This window comes from Schistocerca serialis, chromosome 4 (assembly GCF_023864345.2).
Source record: "Schistocerca serialis cubense isolate TAMUIC-IGC-003099 chromosome 4, iqSchSeri2.2, whole genome shotgun sequence".
In the NCBI taxonomy this organism is placed as follows: Eukaryota; Metazoa; Arthropoda; class Insecta; order Orthoptera; family Acrididae; genus Schistocerca; species Schistocerca serialis.
Window position 1 is genome coordinate 151,503,820 of NC_064641.1, and position 20,433 is coordinate 151,524,252.

The 20,433-nt window shown below is 41.5% G+C and overlaps 1 protein-coding gene across 1 annotated transcript in view; it reads right to left on the bottom strand.

Moving 5' to 3' along the window:
* The window catches only part of LOC126474041 (nucleolar protein dao-5-like), a 322,517-nt gene extending 302,754 nt beyond the window's left edge, over positions 1-19,763 (bottom strand). Inside the window, exon 1 of the mRNA XM_050101453.1 lies at positions 19,715-19,763. The gene's annotated coding sequence lies outside the window, so the exon portion shown is untranslated. The remainder of the gene's footprint in view (positions 1-19,714) is intronic.
* Between the last annotated feature and the right edge of the window lie 670 nt (positions 19,764-20,433).

The window sequence follows — 20,433 nt, forward strand, 5'->3', positions numbered from 1 at the left end:
AACTTCTAAATTACGTTAATATCTTCAACGTAAAGAAAGTAGTCGACTCAAGCTGATGTTTGTAGGTGGAAGGTTCCAATTCGTCTGGCATCAAATACTGTCGTCGACGATAAATTACGCCATCGATTTGCTAATTTACATATATCTTTCGTTGATCATACCAGAACATCCGAACTGTTTGTAAAGAAGTTGCAATCCAGCATACATACGTTCATTCCTCGTTCACCAAGACAGAATCTAATACAGAGCCACCAACTGAATTTCGTTATGAAGCATACGGACATTGCAGTAGAACCGATTTTAGCAGCAGATATGATGTCTGCCCAGTGATCGTATCTTTTTAGCCAATATAGTAGTGGAATTACAGCGAATATCAGTAAGTAAGATTGACAGTTAGACTATTACTTAACATTTAAAAGAAGTTATTACAAACTTCAGCTTCGGAGCAAGTGGAGAATCACTTTCGAGGCAAGCCATCTGGAGTTAACACTCTGTTTACGGAGAACATCAAATGTCACAAAAGATGTGATGGTGTAGCTGTAAATTTTGTGTATTGAAACTTAAACTGTAGTGCTTCTAAAAAATGTCGTATTTTGTACATTCTGAAAATAAGCTATCGTCAGTTTCAAGATATCATTGTGACTGAGCTCCATAACTTCCTTCGATACGAGCGAAATGTATGATTATGCTAAGTATTTGGTTCGTGGAGGTCTGACGTTAATTCCTCCGGTGAATCAGACAATAATTAAAAAATACTCAAAATAAAAGCCACAAAAAACCTAACCAGAGAATCTAGTGTTATAGGAAGCGCACATAAAACAAGAATTGATAAAATTTTAATAAATAATGGAGAACAACGTAAGTCTCTGGTATGATTATTATTTGTAAACTATGTATCTACGTACTAGTAAATGTAGAGGTTTTCATATAATCAAAAGACAGTGTTTTACATATTTTACTTTACGCAGAGATTGGCTTAATACTACAAGAAAATCTGCTCTTCACTACTTGAAAAATGTATGAAACAATGTTAACTTGAGATTTACTGTAATAGATTTTCGCAGCAAACAACTCGTCCACACCAAAAACGCAGTCTTTAGCATGATTTCGGGGTAGTTAATATCCTTCATTTATTCTAGATAACGAAAACCTACATTTTAATAAATATCAAGGTACAGAATCAGTTGATTAGGAAATAGCACAAACCATTGAGAAAAATTTCATTTAACAGTAACTGATGTTGAGTTTGTTTGGTGGAGACGAAAATAGCTTCAGGCAACACAAGTTAAGAAACAAATTTTGTGAGAACTATCAGAAGTTACTCAAGAACAATTTACGGTACGAATCAGCGTAGAAAGAACCTAGGAGTAAGATTAAGTCAATGGAGAATAATTTAGTTGTTACAAAGGAATGTGTTAACAAATTTAGAGAATTGAAAATAAAAAAAAACGTTGCAAATTAGTATTAACTTATGCCGCCAGCACAAGAGATATACACTAACCTTAGGCTAGCTGGTCACACCATTTAGGAAGTGTGAATTTTTAGATTACATTCAGCTTATTGCCAATACACGGTCAAACATCCGATACATGAATAAGTCAAGAACTATAAATTGACAATAAGACCTTAGAAATTTCACAGCTCCATCTGTTAACGATGTAGAGAGGGCGATATTGCCAAAGTCGGAAAGCGCATATAGCGTAGTCAATCTGTAGAAACGACGGGAAGCCTGGCAATGCGGTGGCCAGTGTGCTGTGTGAAAAATTGGGAAATGTCTCTGAGGGCGAGAGACAGAGTTGCTGACAGAGTTGATCGAGGGACAGAAATTCCCCGGAGACATCAAGGAAACATTGGGCCGTGGCCGAGGGAGCTGTCCTCGTGCTATCGTCGCTTAGTTGTAGCCCATAACTCACGCGGGCAATAAATTTGCCGTTGCCAGTCTGACACGTGTACGGCATACACTTCTTTTTGTTTTAGACACAATAAAGTATGCGATAACAGTAATAACCATTTCAGCTATACATTGACCATCTTCAGGTTCTACAGTAGGAAAAGAAGTCAGGTTGTACATTAAATCTGTAAAATATGTTCCTAGCCCTACTTATAAATAGTAAAAAGTAAAAATGTTAACGTATGAAATTCATACCTATACCTCATAGTTTTCGGCACTTGTTGTCGTCATACATCTAGTGGATTCTGTTCCGACAGGCTGGCACTTTTATCTGATTTTTTAAAATAATTTCAAATACCTTATTACATTTATTTACTGCTACAACTAAGTTCTGAAAATTAGTCATTCATAGTACATCAGTGAAGAGCGCCTATCGTAAAAGAAATAAAAACAAATGCGTAAGCGTTTTGTTTTCAATAAAAAGGAAGCAGGAACGACGTACTTATTAATACAAACTGCCGACGACCGTGGAAATGTGAAGAAAATTATCTGGGGTTGGGGGGAGGGGAAAGAATCTAAAATTGCCATTTTTTAATACAAATGAGTTGGTCAATTTCGAGCCGTGTCATGCCGCAACAACCAAATTTTACAGGTTTTGAAGATAACCCTACAGTGTGATATGGATTCTTTCTTTCCCTTTATGTTGTGCTTTATTTTTCCTTCGTTTACGCTTTGTTCGCTTGACACATTGGAATATTTATTTTAGAATGAGTTTTGTCACCACATTTCTTTGTGCACCATTGTTTCTGTTTACATCTTGGAGCTTCTATTGATGGAACTGTTCTTTTCATTTATCCTGATGCTGATTGTTTGCACGTTTACTAGTTATTCAATTTATTTTCCATGAACCTAATAATGTGAAGGAAGCTGTGGTTTTTTATTAAATTGTAAATCGATGTACTGGGAATATTTGAAAGTGCCATGTCAAGCGAGATATTTAGAGCTGTAGAAACATATCGAGGGGTCGACAGAGAAATACACCAACAAAGTGTCTGAAGCGAAAACAAAGTGATTGTCTTGGCGTGTAAGTCGTGTACTGCGTTATTGGCTGATGTTAAGTAACTGTTTGATGGATGATACGCTTTGTGATATAGGTGTGTACCGTGGATAATGAACTTCTGCTCTACACATAATGTTAAACATACGAGGTGTGGCTAGAAGAAAACCGGACTAGTACTGGTGAAACAATGAAACGAATGCAATAAGGCAAGTCGCGTGGCCTGTCACGTGACTCTCGCTCCGCGTACTGCTCGAGTTTTATCTGCCTCCTGCACTCAGTCTGCCCGTGGCGTCTGTTTTAAGTAGTTGACGTTTTGTCTGTGCGTCGGAAAATGTTGAGTGTACAGAAAGAACAGCGTGTTAACATCAAATTTTGTTTCAAACTAGGAAAATCTGCAAGTGAAACGTTTGTAATGTTACAACAAGTGTACGGCGATGATTGTTTATCGCGAACACAAGTGTTTGAGTGGTTTAAACGATTTAAAGATGGCCGCGAAGACACCAGTGATGACACTCGCACTGGCAGACCATTGTCAGCAAAAACTGATGCAAACATTGAAAAAATCGGTAAACTTGTTCGACAAAATCGCCGTTTAACAGTCAGAGCAGTGTCTGAGTTAAAAGGAGTTGACAAGGAAAGTGTTAGGCAGATTCTTCATGAAAGTTTCAACATGAACAAAGTGTGTTCAAAAATGGTTCCAAAGTGTCTCACAATTGAACAGAAGGAACGCCGAAGAATGATTTGTTCTGACATCCTGGAAAACATTGAAAGTGATCCCACCTTCTTATAAAATGTTATTACTTGCGATGAATCGTGGTTTTTTACTTACGATCCCGAAACTAAACGCCAATCGATGCATTGGAAAACACCTGGTTCTCCACGACAAAAAAAGCACGAATGTCAAAATCGAAATTCAAGGCAATGATGATTGTTTTTTTTGACATCAAAGGGATTGTGCACATTGATTGGGTACCAGAGGGACAAACAGTGAATCAGCATTACTACATTAGCGTCCTGGCTACCCTACGTGAGCGAGTACGGAGAAAACGGAACGATTTGTGGAGAAAAAAGTCATGGATCCTTCACCAAGACAATGCCCCAGCTCACAGTGCGTTGTCAGTGCAGACGTTTTTGGCAAAACACAACATTCCCATCTTAGATCATCCACCCTACTCACCTGATTTGGCCCCCTGTGACTTTTTTATTTTCCCTAAAGTCAAGTCAGCTTTGAAAGGAACTAGATTTGAGACTGTTGAAGCAGTAAAAGAAAAAGCGACGGAAGTAATGTATGGACTTACCGAAAATGATCTGCAGCATTGCTATGAATAGTGGAAAATTCGTATGGAGCGGTGTAGAGACCGAGGAGGAGAGTACATTGAAGGAGATAACATGAAATTGTAAATAATTGTAAATAAATGTTTTTTCCAGCATCAGTCCGGTTTTTTTCTAGCCGCACCTCGTATGACATACAGATTGCGGAGCCCAGTGTATGTTGTACGTGTACGTTTTTGATTGTAGGTAGCGCGGACAGTCTAGTGCAGTGGTTCCCAACCTGTGAGCAATTACCCCCTGAAGGGTAAAACGAAATTTTCTACTGGGTAAAAGCAAAACGATTCTATTCCGTTTCAGTAATGAAACTAAATTATTTTCAAGATATCATTACTACTATCCCAATTTTGTAAGACTCTAATATTGACTATATAAGTTATCAGTAATTACTTTTTCTCAGTGAGTAGCATTAATGCAGTGGAGGCTACAGGTTCCTCACATAGTCCGCCCTACACACGTATGCTGTGCTTTGTGCCGTGCATCTGTGAAGACAAAAGTCGGACATCTTAAATAGAAATTGTATAGATTACCTACAGTAGTCCAGAAATTGCTTCATTACTCGCTTCGAAGAAGATAAATAAATTAATTGACAGCACCAACAGCAGTAACTACATAACGGCTACTATAGTACTGTACACAGTTTTATCACGAGGGTGGTTTGAAAAGTTCTCGGAATCACCACGAGACGTCAGCACTAGCGCAACGAGTTGTTCACGTGATATTCCCTGGACTTGCCTGTAAACACGTGCCACGTCACTGCTCTTGGAAGAGAGCTGTGGCTGCGGCGCGCTCTGTTGTTGTTCCCGCGTAGTGATTTGCGAAATCGGAAAAAATCAAGATTCGACCAGTAATTAAGTACTTTGGAAGCAAAGGACATTCATGCCGATTTCCAGAATACACTAAGGCACTCTGCTCCTTCATATTCAACTGTTGCCAAGTGGACAAATGAATTTAAATTTGGTCGGGAGAGCCCAGATGATGTTCCGGGTAGTGGTGAGCCAAGATGTGTCACCACTCCAGAAATCATTGCAAAAGTGCACAAAATGGTCATGGCGGATCGCCGATTGAAATTGAGTGAAACTGCTCACGTTTGCCAGATGTCATCTGAAAGGGTATATCACATTTTAACTGAAGAATTAGAAATGAAAAAATTATCTGCAAGATAGGTGCCGCGACCCCACTGGATCAAATACGCATGAGAATGGACATATCGGGACAATGTTTGGTCTGTTTTAGGAGAAACGAACAAGATTTTTTGCTCGCGTTTGTGACCACAGATGAAACTTGGGTGCACTACTATACCCCATAGATAAAACAACAGTCAAAGCAGCGGAAACAAGATGACTCTCCGCCACCAAAGAAAGCAAAGACAATTCCTTCGCCGGGAAAGGTCATGGCATCAGTGTTCTGGGATGCGAAGGGGATTCTGTAGGTAGATTATCTCCCAACTGGGCTAACAATTACTAGAGAATACTATGATAACGTCCTCGACGAATTGCAACAGAAGATTCGCTATAAAAGGCCAGGCTTAGCAAGGAAGAAAGTCATCGTCCATCAACACAATGCGCACCCGCTCACATGTGCCGTCGCCATGGCAAAATTACACGATCTAAGGTATGAATTGTCGCCACACCCGCCTTATTCACCTAATATGGCTCCGTCAGACTTCCATCTTTCCCCAAAACTGAAAATTTTTCGTGATGGACGAAGACTCCCTTCAAACAAAGAATTGATAGCCGGTGTTGACAACTATTTTGCAGGCCTGGAGGAAACTCATTTTCGAGATGGAATCCTGGCACTGGAACATCGTTGGACCAAATGCATTGATCTACAAGGAGACTACATTGAAAAATAAAAAAAGTTTCAGTGATGTAAGTACTTTTTTTTTATTCCGTTCCGAGTATTTTTCAAACCACTCTCGTATTATTATTATTATTATTATTATTATTAGCGTGGTTAGACAAGAAGCATCAACATCCTGAAGTCGTCTAGTTTCTGGCAGTTCAGAAGTAAGGTTCAAAATGGCTCTGAGCACTATGGGACTCAACTGCTGTGGTCATCAGTCCCCTAGAACTTAGAACTACTTAAACCTAACTAACCTAAGGACATCACACACATCCATGCCCGAGGCAGGATTTGAACCTGCGACCGTAGCAGTCGCACGGTTCCGGACTGCGCGCCTAGAACCGCGAGACCACCGCGGCCGGCCAGTAGTAAGGAGTGCAGCACTGAAGTGATTTACGTACAGTGAGTATAATGGACACATCTGAACTTGTTTGATTTTGAGTGGGGTTGCTGTGTGCAGGTCAAGCAAGTGCCACAGTGGCGAGGAGTAATGCATGGAAAGCGTGTTTTGTAACCAGTGTGTACACTTACTGTGGACAGTTAGATTTCTTTTCTGAAGCACTTGCGATGCACCACGAATTTCTTCGTCATTCATTGCAACACACACACACACACACACACACACACACACACGCAAACTAAATATCATTCATTTTTCATCATTAAAAAAGAATAGTTCCAAGGAAAGTTTTCCACTCTACAGTTTAGTTATGTGCTAAAGTTGGTGATAATATGGGGGAAGGGGGGAGGGCGAGGGTCCTAGCTGGTGTCTGATTGCATTCACTGGTAGTGATCTAAGAAAGGTTGGGTGCCACTTGGCTGGTGCAGACCGCGGACTGTCATATTAAACTGGAAGTTCATTAGTGAATTTCCCCGTCGTGAACTGACATTCAACTCATTAATCTTGTTGTGTGTGTGTGTGTGTGTGTGTGTGTGTGTGTGTAGGGAGGGGGGTGGGGGTGCCGATCGCTGCGCATTTGATGCTAGTGTGAGGTGACTATTGTGCACAGTACGCAGTATTTGGCGAGTAGCACGACTGTTAAATCAACTTAGAAACTTATTAATGTATTTTCGTATTGTGGACTGATGTACTGTGAAATCTTCCCCGAACGAACGGAAAATAAAAGGCTAACGAATATGATGACTCCCGGATAAGCCACGTGTAAATTGAATAAATGTGTCTTACCTACGTTACTGCATGTAGATATATAAACTGGAAGGATTCTACAAATACGGCGCTTTCCTGTTGCATCCACCACGGACGGCTACGATCAAGAGGGTCAGCAAGACGACGATCAGTACTGGATTGCTCGCTCAAGAATTATGGACATACAACGCAGACGTCGACGACTCGATGACAGCAGCAGCTAAGTGGAGACTGTCTTTGAAAAATGGTAAAAAGCTGAACTCTCGCGGAATATTATTATAAATAATGTTGCAAAGAATTTAGAATGTTCGTTTCACACTGTCATGGATTTTCGTGTAACTGGAAATATCACTTCGATAAGCAGTCTTCAGTAACTTTCAGAATTATAATTAAAATTTGTTTCGTTCATTAAACCACTTTTTATTATAGACGTTATGATGTTGCAAACCCTTTAATTTGCGACACTGCCCTCACATTTCAAATAGTTGCTATTATTCTCAATAAAATTCTTCTGGATACGGGCTGCATAGTCAGTATTTAAAATTCTCCGACGTTTCAGTTACTGTTGCAAATATTGCCTCCTTCAGAGTTGACAGTGACAACGGCCGCGGAAACAGACGCATATAGCTGCTATTTCGTCAGTAACACTAACATTATTTAGTCTTCATTTTTCATTTGCTTTTATTCGCTAGTGCATATTTATCTGTGTTGTTTGCGAGTGTTATTGTCGGCATTTGATTGTTGCCTTGTTTTAAAGCAAATTATCATATTAATTATCGTCGTATGCTGAGCAAATAGGTGTGTTGTGCAATTTCCGCCAGTACGTTAGCACACAGCAGCCAACCACGAATAGCCACCGTGTTTAGTGAAGTACTTTGGTAGGAGGGGAAATTTTTTATTTTGGTAGATGTGTGAATATCCGGAATGTTATAGTTTTCTGAGCCTTGCTTCCGTGTGTGGGCGTTATGTTCAGTTAATACAGGAAAATTCTTGGTTTTGTTACTAACTTCAGTACGCGAGATATTAGGTGGTACGTATCAGGTACCCCTCCACTTTTATTAGAGGTCACTATTAACAAAATGTTCCGGACTGCTATGTCGTGGTCAGATGGATTTCACATTAGAACCCTACGAGTCTTCCACATCTGCGGGGGACATTTTCAAGGGGAAACGTAGCTTCTTTGAGGGTCCGATTCACATCCTGGCTCGCTACTGAAAGCAGCAAAATTTCGTTTTTGCGAGTTTCCGCGCAGTGGAGTGACGTCACATGCTTTGAATGCTCAGCGCAAATGGTCGCTGTTGGTTGCCACAGTTGCTAAGTCCGCCTCCGTAACGCAGCTGTAGCGTTACCGCCTACCACGCAAGTGGGTCCGGGTTTGATTCCCTTCAGGGGGTGGGTGTTGTGTGCCCTTCATCATCATTGACACGCAAGTCGCCGAAGTGGCGTCAACGAAGAAGACTTGCACTACGGCGGCCGAACCCCGAAGGGGAAATCCCGGCCAATAAATGCCATTACTGCTGCTGCCACCTGACGTGGAAGACTCGTACACATCTTGGTCAGCACTGAGTTCCAAATCTTATTTAGTTTCGATCCCTCCTCCTTCCTATTGAAATTTCTGTGGTGTTTTATAATGTGTATGGCCTCTCTGTATAGCCTTTCATGATATCCGCATGTGGCTGCCAGCATTTGAATCCTATCAAAATTAAAGTGGTGGTCTGCTGGCAGCAAAGCACATTCCGCAACATCTGATCTGTCAGCCTCTCACCTTCCACAGTTTGCCTTGTGCCGTTCTAGTCGTTTTCTGAACGTTCTTTATATAGTAAATCACGTAAACCTCCCCACAACTACACGGAATTCTATGAATTCCTGCTTTTTTCAGCGGTTTGCCACCATCCTTTACCAATTTTAGATAATTCTGTACCTTCTGGACGGGTTTGTAAATTACCAGAATGTTCCGCTTTGTCTAGATTTTTGCTATGCAGTCCTTAACTGAAGTGAGGAAGACTTCCACAGGCGTTTGTGCACTGCTATGATTTTTGCTCGCCGGCCTTGACGCTCTTTTCACATCAGCGGACGAATAACCAGTCTTGAGCAAAGCATTGGTAAGGTGTTTCAATTCCCCGTCAAGCATCTCGGATTTTCAAATGTTCTCCGCTGTATCCACCAATGTTTTTACGGTGCTTCGCTGTTATGGGTGGTGGTTCGAATCCGATGTAGGTAATGGCCTGTGCTCGCAGGTTTTCGGTAACCTGTGTCACCAAATCTACCTCCTGCTCCTTGGTAAACTGAATCTTCTTCCTCTCTGCCATGCCTCCACAAAAAAAACTTATCATATACGTAGCAGAAACAAATTTTCCTGTTTTTTTTTTTTTTCAGTTTCCAGTGACTGCTCCTCGAAGTTATTAGATGAACATTGTCATTTCTAGTTAGATTAATATTTGAGCGGGTTCTACTTCGTCACAAGCTGACAGAAAGAACTAACTTTGTCCAAGAGAATTGATGGTGTACGAGAACCCCGCAACTAATAAAAACTCCTTCCGCCAGATTCTATAGTGAGGAGAGACAAGGAATTCACTCACCCGCCCCCTCCCCTCCCCTCACCCTTAAGCACACCCAACCCGAAGGCTGAGGTCTCTTCACTTGCAGTTGTGAGGTAGGGAGAAATTTAGCTAATAGGTCATATGCTCAGAATAGACAACGGGGCCCGGACCATTGATGCGAATACCTCGCAACCAGATGTGGAAAAGCGACCAGTCGTGGATAATATGCAGGAGGAAATGAGAATACACCCATGAAATTTTGGAGAATGATTTGTTCAAAGATATTTTCTTTTTGTTGTAAGTGACCTGTGATCTCCGGCGACTCGTTGCAGAGTAATATTGTAATTATCAATTTTTCAGTTAGTTACCTAAGTTACCTTCGTTTTTGTGAAAATACTTTCGCAACAGTGAGAACGTTAATAACGTGCGATCACCAAAAGGTACAACACAAAATACTGAGTAAACCAACAGTCCTAAGACAAAACACGTACGGTACGCTTTTATCACTATGGTGTTGTTGCTGTTGCTGTGTGAGCAAGCTCATCATAGCGTTATTTCGAAGCTCTTACGTTGTTGCATTTAGTGAACCTGAACATGATGTGCATTCGGCCATCACTACATCAATAAGCCTATCCACAAAGCTGTGAATCACTGTTAACGTACAACAAACGCTGCTGGGAAAAGAAATCCTAGACAGCGTCGAGAGGTACTGAATGCAAGTCTGAGGGTGTAGAATAAAACGGGCATTAGTGTCGCCAACAGCATATACCGCGAGAAAATAGAACGAACAGGTTTGTTTCCAAGCAAGACACACAGCGCCTACTGTCGACATTTGCACGGTTGCGTCGAAATTTTAAGTTCAGTACAGGTACAAATATAAATGGAGATAAAGAATCAAGCGAAATGAAAATACTGTATAATGAGCCACTGGAGACTACCAGTCCCTTGTAGCATAATGAAGATATCCCCGAACAACCTCCGAAATTCTGTCGGGGGATTTAATCTATTGTCAAAAAGTCTGTCATTCCTACTTTCCTTTTATTAAAAATGAAGAAGCACTTTTTACATATCGTTTTATTACTTCTATTACTTGCGCTCTTCACTGATACGCAACGAACATTTAATTGTTCACACTTGCAGCAAATAAACATAGTAAATTATTTGAATATGAGGCACAAAAGCTAGGCTAGTAGTATGAAAGCTAATGAGTTTTTCAAATCTGTTTCCGTGTAACTGTTTTATGCCTCTTTGTATAATCAGGTTCTGCTTTGTCGCATAGAGAACGGGCACGTCTGTGGCAAAGAGTATGGAAAGGGAGATACCATTTGATTATGCTTATAAAATTCCACCCTTTTGTTCTTAGGTTTGGTATGACAACGCAAGTCGCGACGGATTTATTCGCCAGATAACGACTATGGCGTATAGGCGTGAATCTTACGTGTTTTGATTTTTCTGTATGTACTTACAAGTAGAACTGACAAAAAGAAAATTACTGTTATTAAGATTCTAATGTAGACTTTTTCTTCTTTTGTTTTCGTAGAATCTGAAACGGTCAATATATGGTAGAAAACGGTTGCGACTGGTAACGCGTTATGTGACTGTATCTAAAATAAAAACAAGTGTGTGATATGTCAAGCATTCCTGCCTGTAGACAGAGTGCCGTTTCTTTCTCGAAAAGTGTGTCAAGTGTAATGCTCTATCATGACATCTTCCTGAGGTTGGGTTGGTGGTTCTTAGTTCTAATGACTCTAAAACAAATTATATTATAAAGACATTACTTACTGGAGGTACAGGGGGCTGTTTATTGCCCCGATGTGGATCAGTACGCAATCACGCCAATGACCACCATAACGTTTAGCAGAGACTATTGTGCCTACGTCGTCCTAGGACCGCTGTTAACATCAGCTGCTTTGGTTTAGCACGTTCGTATTCCACGCCGCTAAACTTAAACCATATTTACACATACACTCCGCAAACTATTTTACGCTGCAAATATTATTCGCACAATAACACTCGCATATAGCTTTAGCGACAGATGCCTATCTGTACGTTTCCTTAGGCAGCCTGACAGGTCTGATGTTATTTCTCTGTTCTGTATTTGAGATGTTTGGTTGTTGACGTTGAATTGCTACGGAGGTCATTCTCAAATAGCTACCTCCATTCGTTAGACCGTAGTCAACTGCTATGGGCTATGGTCAGGTTGACTCTCTACTATACATAGAGCAACATTCTAGAATAGGTCGACCTAGGAAGACATTTCCGTAATAGATGCACTTGACTTTCTCAGGATTTCTTCTATTACTCTATCTTTCATGCACGTTCCGTATTACTTTCCTCACATAATCGTACAGTTTAATGTCGCTTTGTAATATTTCTTCAGTGTATTTAAAGAATGTGGAAGTATATTACTGATATAATCGGAGATATCAGTTGTTTTTTATGATCTTTATACAGCTTTATCCCCAAGCAGTAAAATGCAGTGTAACATTCAATTCATCAAATGGAAGTCCAACAATATACATTTGAGGAACTTTCGATGACATTACGGCCACTTAACTTTTTGAGGTGCTATAAACTTTTATGCGATTTGTAACAGAGTACACTGTAGGATCTTTATTTTGAAATCGCATATCAGTTCGGCGTATCACAGTGCTCAAAAGATTCACTGTGTGTGGGCAAGTACATATGATAGAGTACTCTATATCCATTTAGCAATGCTGTGGGCAGGAGTTGTAATGTTATTGACATGAGAAGCACATTTGTAACATCAGTGATATCATTTTCAGGTGTGGGCGTCGTATAACGTACTTCGCAACAATGTATTTTCACTGAACACAACTGTAATTCAACATGACGTGTATGTAGCATTTGACAATTCATGCTGTTGTACGTCCCACCATTTACATACCCCTTATTTCAAAGGTATAGCGTTCTCGCCACAGTAGATGTTAAAAAAATTGCTGTCCCATGTACTTCTGTCATACGCATTATCTTACGAGTTGTGTGTGATGGGGTGATTGCGAAATGCCGTACAACACACAGGTGACTCTGGTCCGTTTAGCCAACGAATCTTGTGGTACGATTGTCGATGAGAGATACAGGGCGGTCTGAGAGATTCCCCCAATCGTTTTGTTTTTCTTGGCGGTTGTCAACCGACCTTGTATTCCTGCAGAATGCAGCACCAACAGTGCACAAATGGGAGCGGTGATGATCATTTCCGATGAACCGTTTATCCTCACACTACCATCAAATGTTGTTGGACAAATTGTGCACCATACTAATGCTTTTACACCACACTGAGGTACTTGATGTAACTGGCGATGATTTTCAGAACGTCAATTAGATTGTTCCACGAATTTGTGTTCAACAACCACAATGTTCATAATAACTTTTTCTTAATCAATTTGGTATTGTTGTTTTATTACAACCTTGCTTTTAATACTTACCGAGTTATTTGCTTACTTTATTAGCAACTGGCGAACCTGGTAGTGCTTTGCAATAGCTAAATATGTATAGTAACTGGATATACCTCTTAATCTCCTCCTGCTCGTAGCATTGTCCTTCTCTCTCTCTCTCCTGCCACCCCTCCCTGTCAGTCATCTCGTCCACCCTGTCTCTCTGCATCTCCCCCTTCCACCCTGGTATGTCCATCTTCTCCACCCCTCCCCCAAACTCTGTCAATCTCATCTTCTCCTCATTACACCTCTCTCTGGCGGGGAACGTTGTTTATTTTTACTGGCAATGAAACCTTGATCTCGAAATTAAGCCACTTAACATGAATGGGTAATATGGTTGGTATCGTTGGTATAGAAGAGGATATGAGAGAGATCTCTCTAGCTGCTGCATCTGCGAGTATGAGACCTTCAATGAGAGCATTCCGCATAGTTCTTATCTGCGAATAGGTAGAATTACAAAGTTTTGGAAGTTTTGGAGGATTCAGATTCCGCTGCAGTATTCTAATCATAAGTCGGTAAATCATAAATAAGCCTTTCTCACTTCTGTTAAAACAGATTGCGAGGAAGGGAAAAACAGCACTTTCTTATGTGTACAACATTTGTTTAAAATTATGTATTACGAAAATAATATACACTGGAAAACAATTTATCTAATAGTGCAAATGCAATGCTAGTGTAGCTATAACCGACTGCGAGAAAGAAAACGGAACCACACATTTTCACAGCACGGAACAACACAGCATTTTATTTCTGGCAGTCGGTTTTAGCAAGTAATCTGTGCACTGATGTTTAAAAAAATATTGTCCATGGCCATCCGAATGTTTATTGAAGTAAATCGGTCAGAACTATTCAATATTTTTGTTACCAACGTTTACGCTTTATATATAATATACGAGGGTTATTCCAAAAGTAAGGTCCGATTGATTGCCAAATTGAAACCACAGTGAACATCAGAAATGTTTTACTTGTAACAATTAGCTACACCTTTCAGCTACTTCTCTACGTAGTCGCCGTTCTGACTTAGACTTTTGTCATAGCGTTGTACCAACTTTTCAATAGCCTCATCGTAGAAGGCAGCCGCCAGTGCTTTCCGCCAATTCTCCACGCTGGCCTACACCTCGTTGTCTGTGTCAAAATGTTGTCTTCAAAGACAGCGGTTCATGTGACCAGAGATGAAACTCAGGGGGAGACAATTGCGGACTGTATTGTGGGTAATCTAACATTTCCATTTGAAAACGATGCAGGAGCATCTTCATTGCCCCTGCAGAATGCGGCTGAGAATTGTCGTGAAGACGAAACAGCACGACAGTTATGTAATGTTGGCTGCATAGCTTCAGGCGAAATTTCTCACCAGGCCCTCGTACTTGGCGGCAGACACTATTTTCTAGACATCTTTACGCACTCACTGCGAGCTCAGAAATGAGAAGAGCGACGTGATGCTAACTGGGGTTATACTAGAGACACTACCCAACACATCTGTGCAAAGCTTTATCGGATTTTCATAGTCGTTTCCATTTCGCGACCGATCGGACCTTACTTTTGGAATAACCCTCGTACATTCGAAAAATATATAGACTATTGCCTCTCTATATTTATTAGAACGTCGTGTAAAAATTGGGAGTAAATCGGTCAAGAACTTTTCGAGATTTTTGCTAACAACGTTTCTTCTTGTATCTCATTTATATATATGTTGGAAAAATATACAGCCTTTGTCCATCCAAATTTTTATTAGAGCATCGTGTAAAAGTTGGAAGTAAACCAGTCAAGAACTTTTCGAGACTTTTGGACGCAGTGTTTGAAATTTGTCTCAACTGTGCTTACGACCTTCCTCTGCAATGTGGAAAAATAGTGACCCGTCAATATCGGTCTTGATGACGCTTCAAACAGCATGGTGTCAACACAAAGAGAAAAAAAGCAGAGCTCAGAAGTTCTTGTGACGTGTAATCTGGTTTAGTGATGTCACACTGACATCAAATTTCACCACAATTCTGCCCAGTGCCACTGTGGGCGTGTCAAACGATAGGGAGGTAGTCATAGTCAGTCTTTTCACTTTTCACGCATTCTTTTGACGCCTCTGCGATGAAGATCAGAATGCGACGCCCAGTGTTGAAGTCACGTGGTTTTCCTATGGGTTACAGCGGAAAACATTTCAGGCATACCGCTGCTCATAATCGAAACGAAGAAGGGGGTGTCATAAAGAGGTCAATGAAACCACTTCTTTCCTTGGGACGTTGATTCCCACACATTCTGTCGTCGAGAACGACAGCTTGCAGTGCAGTGAGCAACACAAAGACGATTTTGACAAAATTTGGCACTGTTAACACCTTATGGTCGGTTCGACCCATGCGCCAGACACCACAGGCTAGCAGTTCCATTGGACGTGGTATCACCCATTTGGAGTGCACTGCAACGGCACTTTTTGCTCTGGTGTGTGGTGTGGAACCACTAGGAACCGTTCAAAACCCTTCGACTAAATTTGAACGTGAACTGAATCAGCAGAGGGTCCTTAGGCTTTCTCAGTGTATCTCTTTCATGCCCTCCTGTGGTGTGATCACAGAGCGGTGGAAAACTGACACATTTATGAATAAAATGGAAAAGGGTCGCTCTAAGAAACCCAAGTTCTGTAACATTCTAGGCAGCATCCACGCACATTTAATGAGAATTTTAAAAATGTTCCTTTATAGACAAAACTTGCAAAGTAGCCCGAGTCACCTGCTGGTAGGCAACCACATGACTCACCTCTGACGCCAGTGATCTGCCTGCAAGCGTACAGCAATATTTCGCAGGTTTTTTCTGCAAAGGCGCATTCTGAAAATATTCAATAAATTAGGATGGGTGCCATCGAAGATTTTGCCAAACTGAGGGTTCTCAGGGAGACGCTTTGCCATTCTATTTACACATGTGTCAATGACAGACCTCTCCATGATCACGTCATGGGAGGGCAAGAAAGAGAAACACTGAAAAAGCATAAGGACCCTTTGCTGCTTCAGATCAATTCCAAATTTGCTCGATTGCTTTTGAACGTTCCCTAGTGGTTCCACCCTGTACACCAGAGCAATAATTGCAGTCATGCTGCTCTCCCAAGGAGGGAGAGCAACTTCAATCGGGTTGCAGCCCCATGACGTCCATAGAGATGTGTTGAATCACCCAGGAGATAGTCAACAACGTCTTCCCATCGTACATCGCTCTGTAAACTGTCGTTTTCGAACACGTAATGAGTGGGAATCAACGTCACAAGGGAAGGTGTGGTTCCAATGAGGCCATTTATGCCACATCTTGAGGCTTTTTCGTTTCGATGCTGAGTGGTGGTGTGTCTGAAATGCTTTCTTCGGCCACCCGTGAGAAAGCTGAGTGATTTCAACGCTGGAAGTCGCGGTTCTGACTTCCATCGTGGAGGCGTCAAAATAAGGGGTAAAAAGTGGTAGGAGGGGGTGTGACATGGTGTAATTGACCATAACTGTCGTGAAATTTGATGCTAGTGTGACCTCATTAACTCAGTTTATACGTCACATGAACTTCTGAGCTCTGGTCTTTGTTTTGCCGTTTGAAGTGTCGTCGAGCTCGAGGGCGACAACGCAGGGCGCCGCGGTTTTGCACCATTGCAGAGAAATGTTGTAGGCATCTATGAGCCAAATTTCAAACTTATGCTTCAGAACCGTAGACAGTTGCAGGGTTTCGAAAAAGTTATCCTTTAAATCTGGGTAGGTTTCGAACCAGTGTAGTCTCATCATGAGATGGAAGTGTCACAGGAACATATCGTACACCAAGTGTAGCTATACGCTGTCGTCATGGTGCTGGCGAAAATGGCGGCAGTTTACTTACCGATAGTGAAACGTTTATGAAATGGAGAGGTTGTTACTTTTTGGGTACTTACAGTGTACTGAATCGAGTTATCCATAGCGAATCCGTTTTCCAGGTAATACATGTATATTTATATGTAGTACCTGATAATACAAATCATGGAACGGATTTTTTATGAATATCATGATGCAGTGTACTCTAAGTACCCAAAACATAACAATCTTTCCGTTTCATAAACGTTTCATAACTGAACATACGTCGTTTCCGCCAGTATCGTCACCACAATGTCCCACCAAACTGGGTCTATGATGTGATGTTCCTGTAACACCTCGGTCTGATGATGGTGTCCACTGCTTCGAAAGTACATCACATCAAAAATAAAAAAAAAATCGACTGCTTGCATATTTATGCCCAAATAAATCGCCAATAGAATTCTCAGTTGCAGTTCGTCATCCATAATGGGTATCCTGAAAAACATAATTTTACTTGACTGAAGATTACTATGCATGTAGTGTATCTCCGTCACTGATAAAATGCGTGTTGCTAATGACTACATCACTCAAATGCTAAGGATTTAGGTGCAAATAAAACAAGATTTTTAATAAAAAACAAACTTGTATCTCTTTTTGAAGAAACCAGCTGAAGCATGTCTGCTAACAAATGTGTGCTTATTTTTTGATCGTTCGTTGTCTGACAACGTATTGATTCAGAAAGTTGTATATTGTACTACTTAAACGGTACAAGAGGGTTTCGGTAGATTGAGAATTGAGCTTTCTCCTTGGTGAATACTCAGTTATGAAAGGCAGTCTCGTGATTGCCTGTCGCTACATGTCTATAACAATCGAATCGGATCAAACCGTACATGTAACCATTCGCTTGTTACGGGGCATCTCCTAATGAAAGATTTCTTCGGGCAAATCTCTCATAATGATGCATACAAATGCAGCCAAGCAATTATCGGGTGCAAACACTTCTAGAGGAGAACAACACACACACACACACACACACACACACACATACACACACACACACACACACACACACACACACACACACACACACACACACATAAACTCACACATAGACAGAGGCAAAGAAGAAGTATAGTTTTGTCACTGACAATATAATGAATCTCTGAACTGACTGAGAACTGCAAGCTGCATATTTATTAATTTTAAATTAGTCACGAAGTGTGCTCGAATAGCTTTAATTTTCGGTTGGGCAGATATTTATTGACTGTAAATAGGTGGGCGGCAATGTTTACGTAACACCGAATTTCAAAAAGACGGTACGACGCGGAAATTGTGAGTTTTTTCACACAAAAAAATACAACGTTTTAATGCTGCTATCAGCTTTCAGCAAAAAAGAAAATGACACTTTAGAGGGGAGCATTTCAGTTGTAATAGGTATGCTAGCCGCCATCCGCACACAAGCTGAATGACGTAAAACCCGCTTTCACCTCATTGGTTTCGTGAACGGTGCAAAATATCGGAATGAGATTTTCATCAAATAGTTATATTAGAAAGAGAGCGCGCGGCTTTGTTGGACGTTTAATATTCTTACCTCTTGTTTCAGTCTAGATACTTATAGAAATATTTTTTTAATGCAACGGTAGAACTTTTAAAGACATTTGAAAAAAAGAACGAATACAAAGCTATAATATTTGTTAACGAGGGCGTTGAAACACTCCGCAAAGAGATACTCGTGAAATATGTCAAAACTGAAGGCCAATGTGCCGTAGTCGGCTGTTGCGGTGGAAATACCACCAAATGGGGCGGCAGTATTTCTTCTTGAGACAAGCAGATAGGCCCACTAAGATTAAAGATAATTTTTTGGACCTTCTTCAAACGACATAGTTACAGATGTAGCCAATATTTTTGTAAATAGAAATATGTACTAACTTCTTGTGTATCAGCAGGCGTTTGGAAGGCTATTTCTGATATGTTTGTTGTACTGAAGAGCGGTTGTGAAGTCAAGAGAACAGTCGAAAGATTTGAAACAAAGACAATGGGAGCCCTTGTTGGCTGTGTTTCCATCACAACAGTCGACTAGGGTCTTACAGATTTTCAACTTTGGCACATTTCAGGGATATTCTTGCAAAAAATTTCGACGCCAACTTTAACTGGCGTTATACCACCGCATTCGTCTTTCCAAGAGCTTTAGAATGCCGTCAATAAGTTCCATTAAAAAATACTTGCTTCAAAATCTCTCTAAGAGGATTGAGCACGCAACAAAATTATATATCCTCTAATTTTTATAATTTGCCAAAAACCTCGAGTAGTTATCTTGAACCGTTCGCGAAATGTAAGCGGTGTTACGTCTTACGAAAAATATTTTCCGGCGAGTTGCGAGTAAATAATGCAGTGGGTTTTTGAGTGCGAAATATAGCTTGTTTTGTAAACACAAAAAATAGCAGTTTACGGTAAAAACTTGTGTGTTTCGAATTACCCAAGTTTTCCGGTTATCTGTGCAGTCACGGGTCCGCAATCGCTCGGATAAGCGGAAGCTTGCGTATATAGAATAATCACGAGCAAACGTAGGAGACGGCGCGAAATGCTGGCTCGCCCCCCACCAAGTATGCAGCCCGCAACGCATCGCGCCGGCCGCCAGCAGCAGCGGCGGCGGCGGCGGCGGCCGCGCGCTCACCTGCTCTGGAGGGCGTCCTCTGCAGTCGACGTGGTGGGCTGCCTGTCTGCGTATCACATCGCTACTGGCCGAGCGGGCGTCGGCGTCGGCGCCACGGCGCCTGCGCGCACACACCCTGCCTGCCGGCCGCGCCACCTGCCGCGGCGCTGGAGCGCAGGGGCTGCAGATCGGCTATGTTCCCAATCAGTCTGCTTCGGAGAACACTCGCTAGCACGGAGCGTCCATTCGTAGAAGCGTAAACGAGTGCCTGTAGCATTTATTGCTACTGTAGTTCACTCGACAGATAAAAGCTGTAATTAAGAAACTATAGTCTGATTAAAATTACTTGATAGTTGCCACATCACACGTTGGAGCTGGTTTCCTCCAGTCGGCGCGTTGAACGTAACGCCCGAACAATTCCCCGTTGTCAAGCTGCCACAACAGTTCAAAAAAATGTTCAAATATGTGTGAAATATTATGGAACTTAACTGCTAAGGTCATCAGTCCCTAAGCTTACACACTACTTAACCTAAATTATCCTAAGGACAAACACACATACCCATGACCGAGGAAGGACTCGAACCTCCGCCGGGACCAGCCGCACAGTCTATGACTGCAGCAACCTAGCCGCGCTGGATTAGCCGAGCGGTCTGAGGCGCTGCAGTCATGGACTGTGCGGCTGGTCCCGGCGGAGGCTCGAGTCCTCCCTCGGGCATGGGTGTGAGTGTTTGTCATTAGGA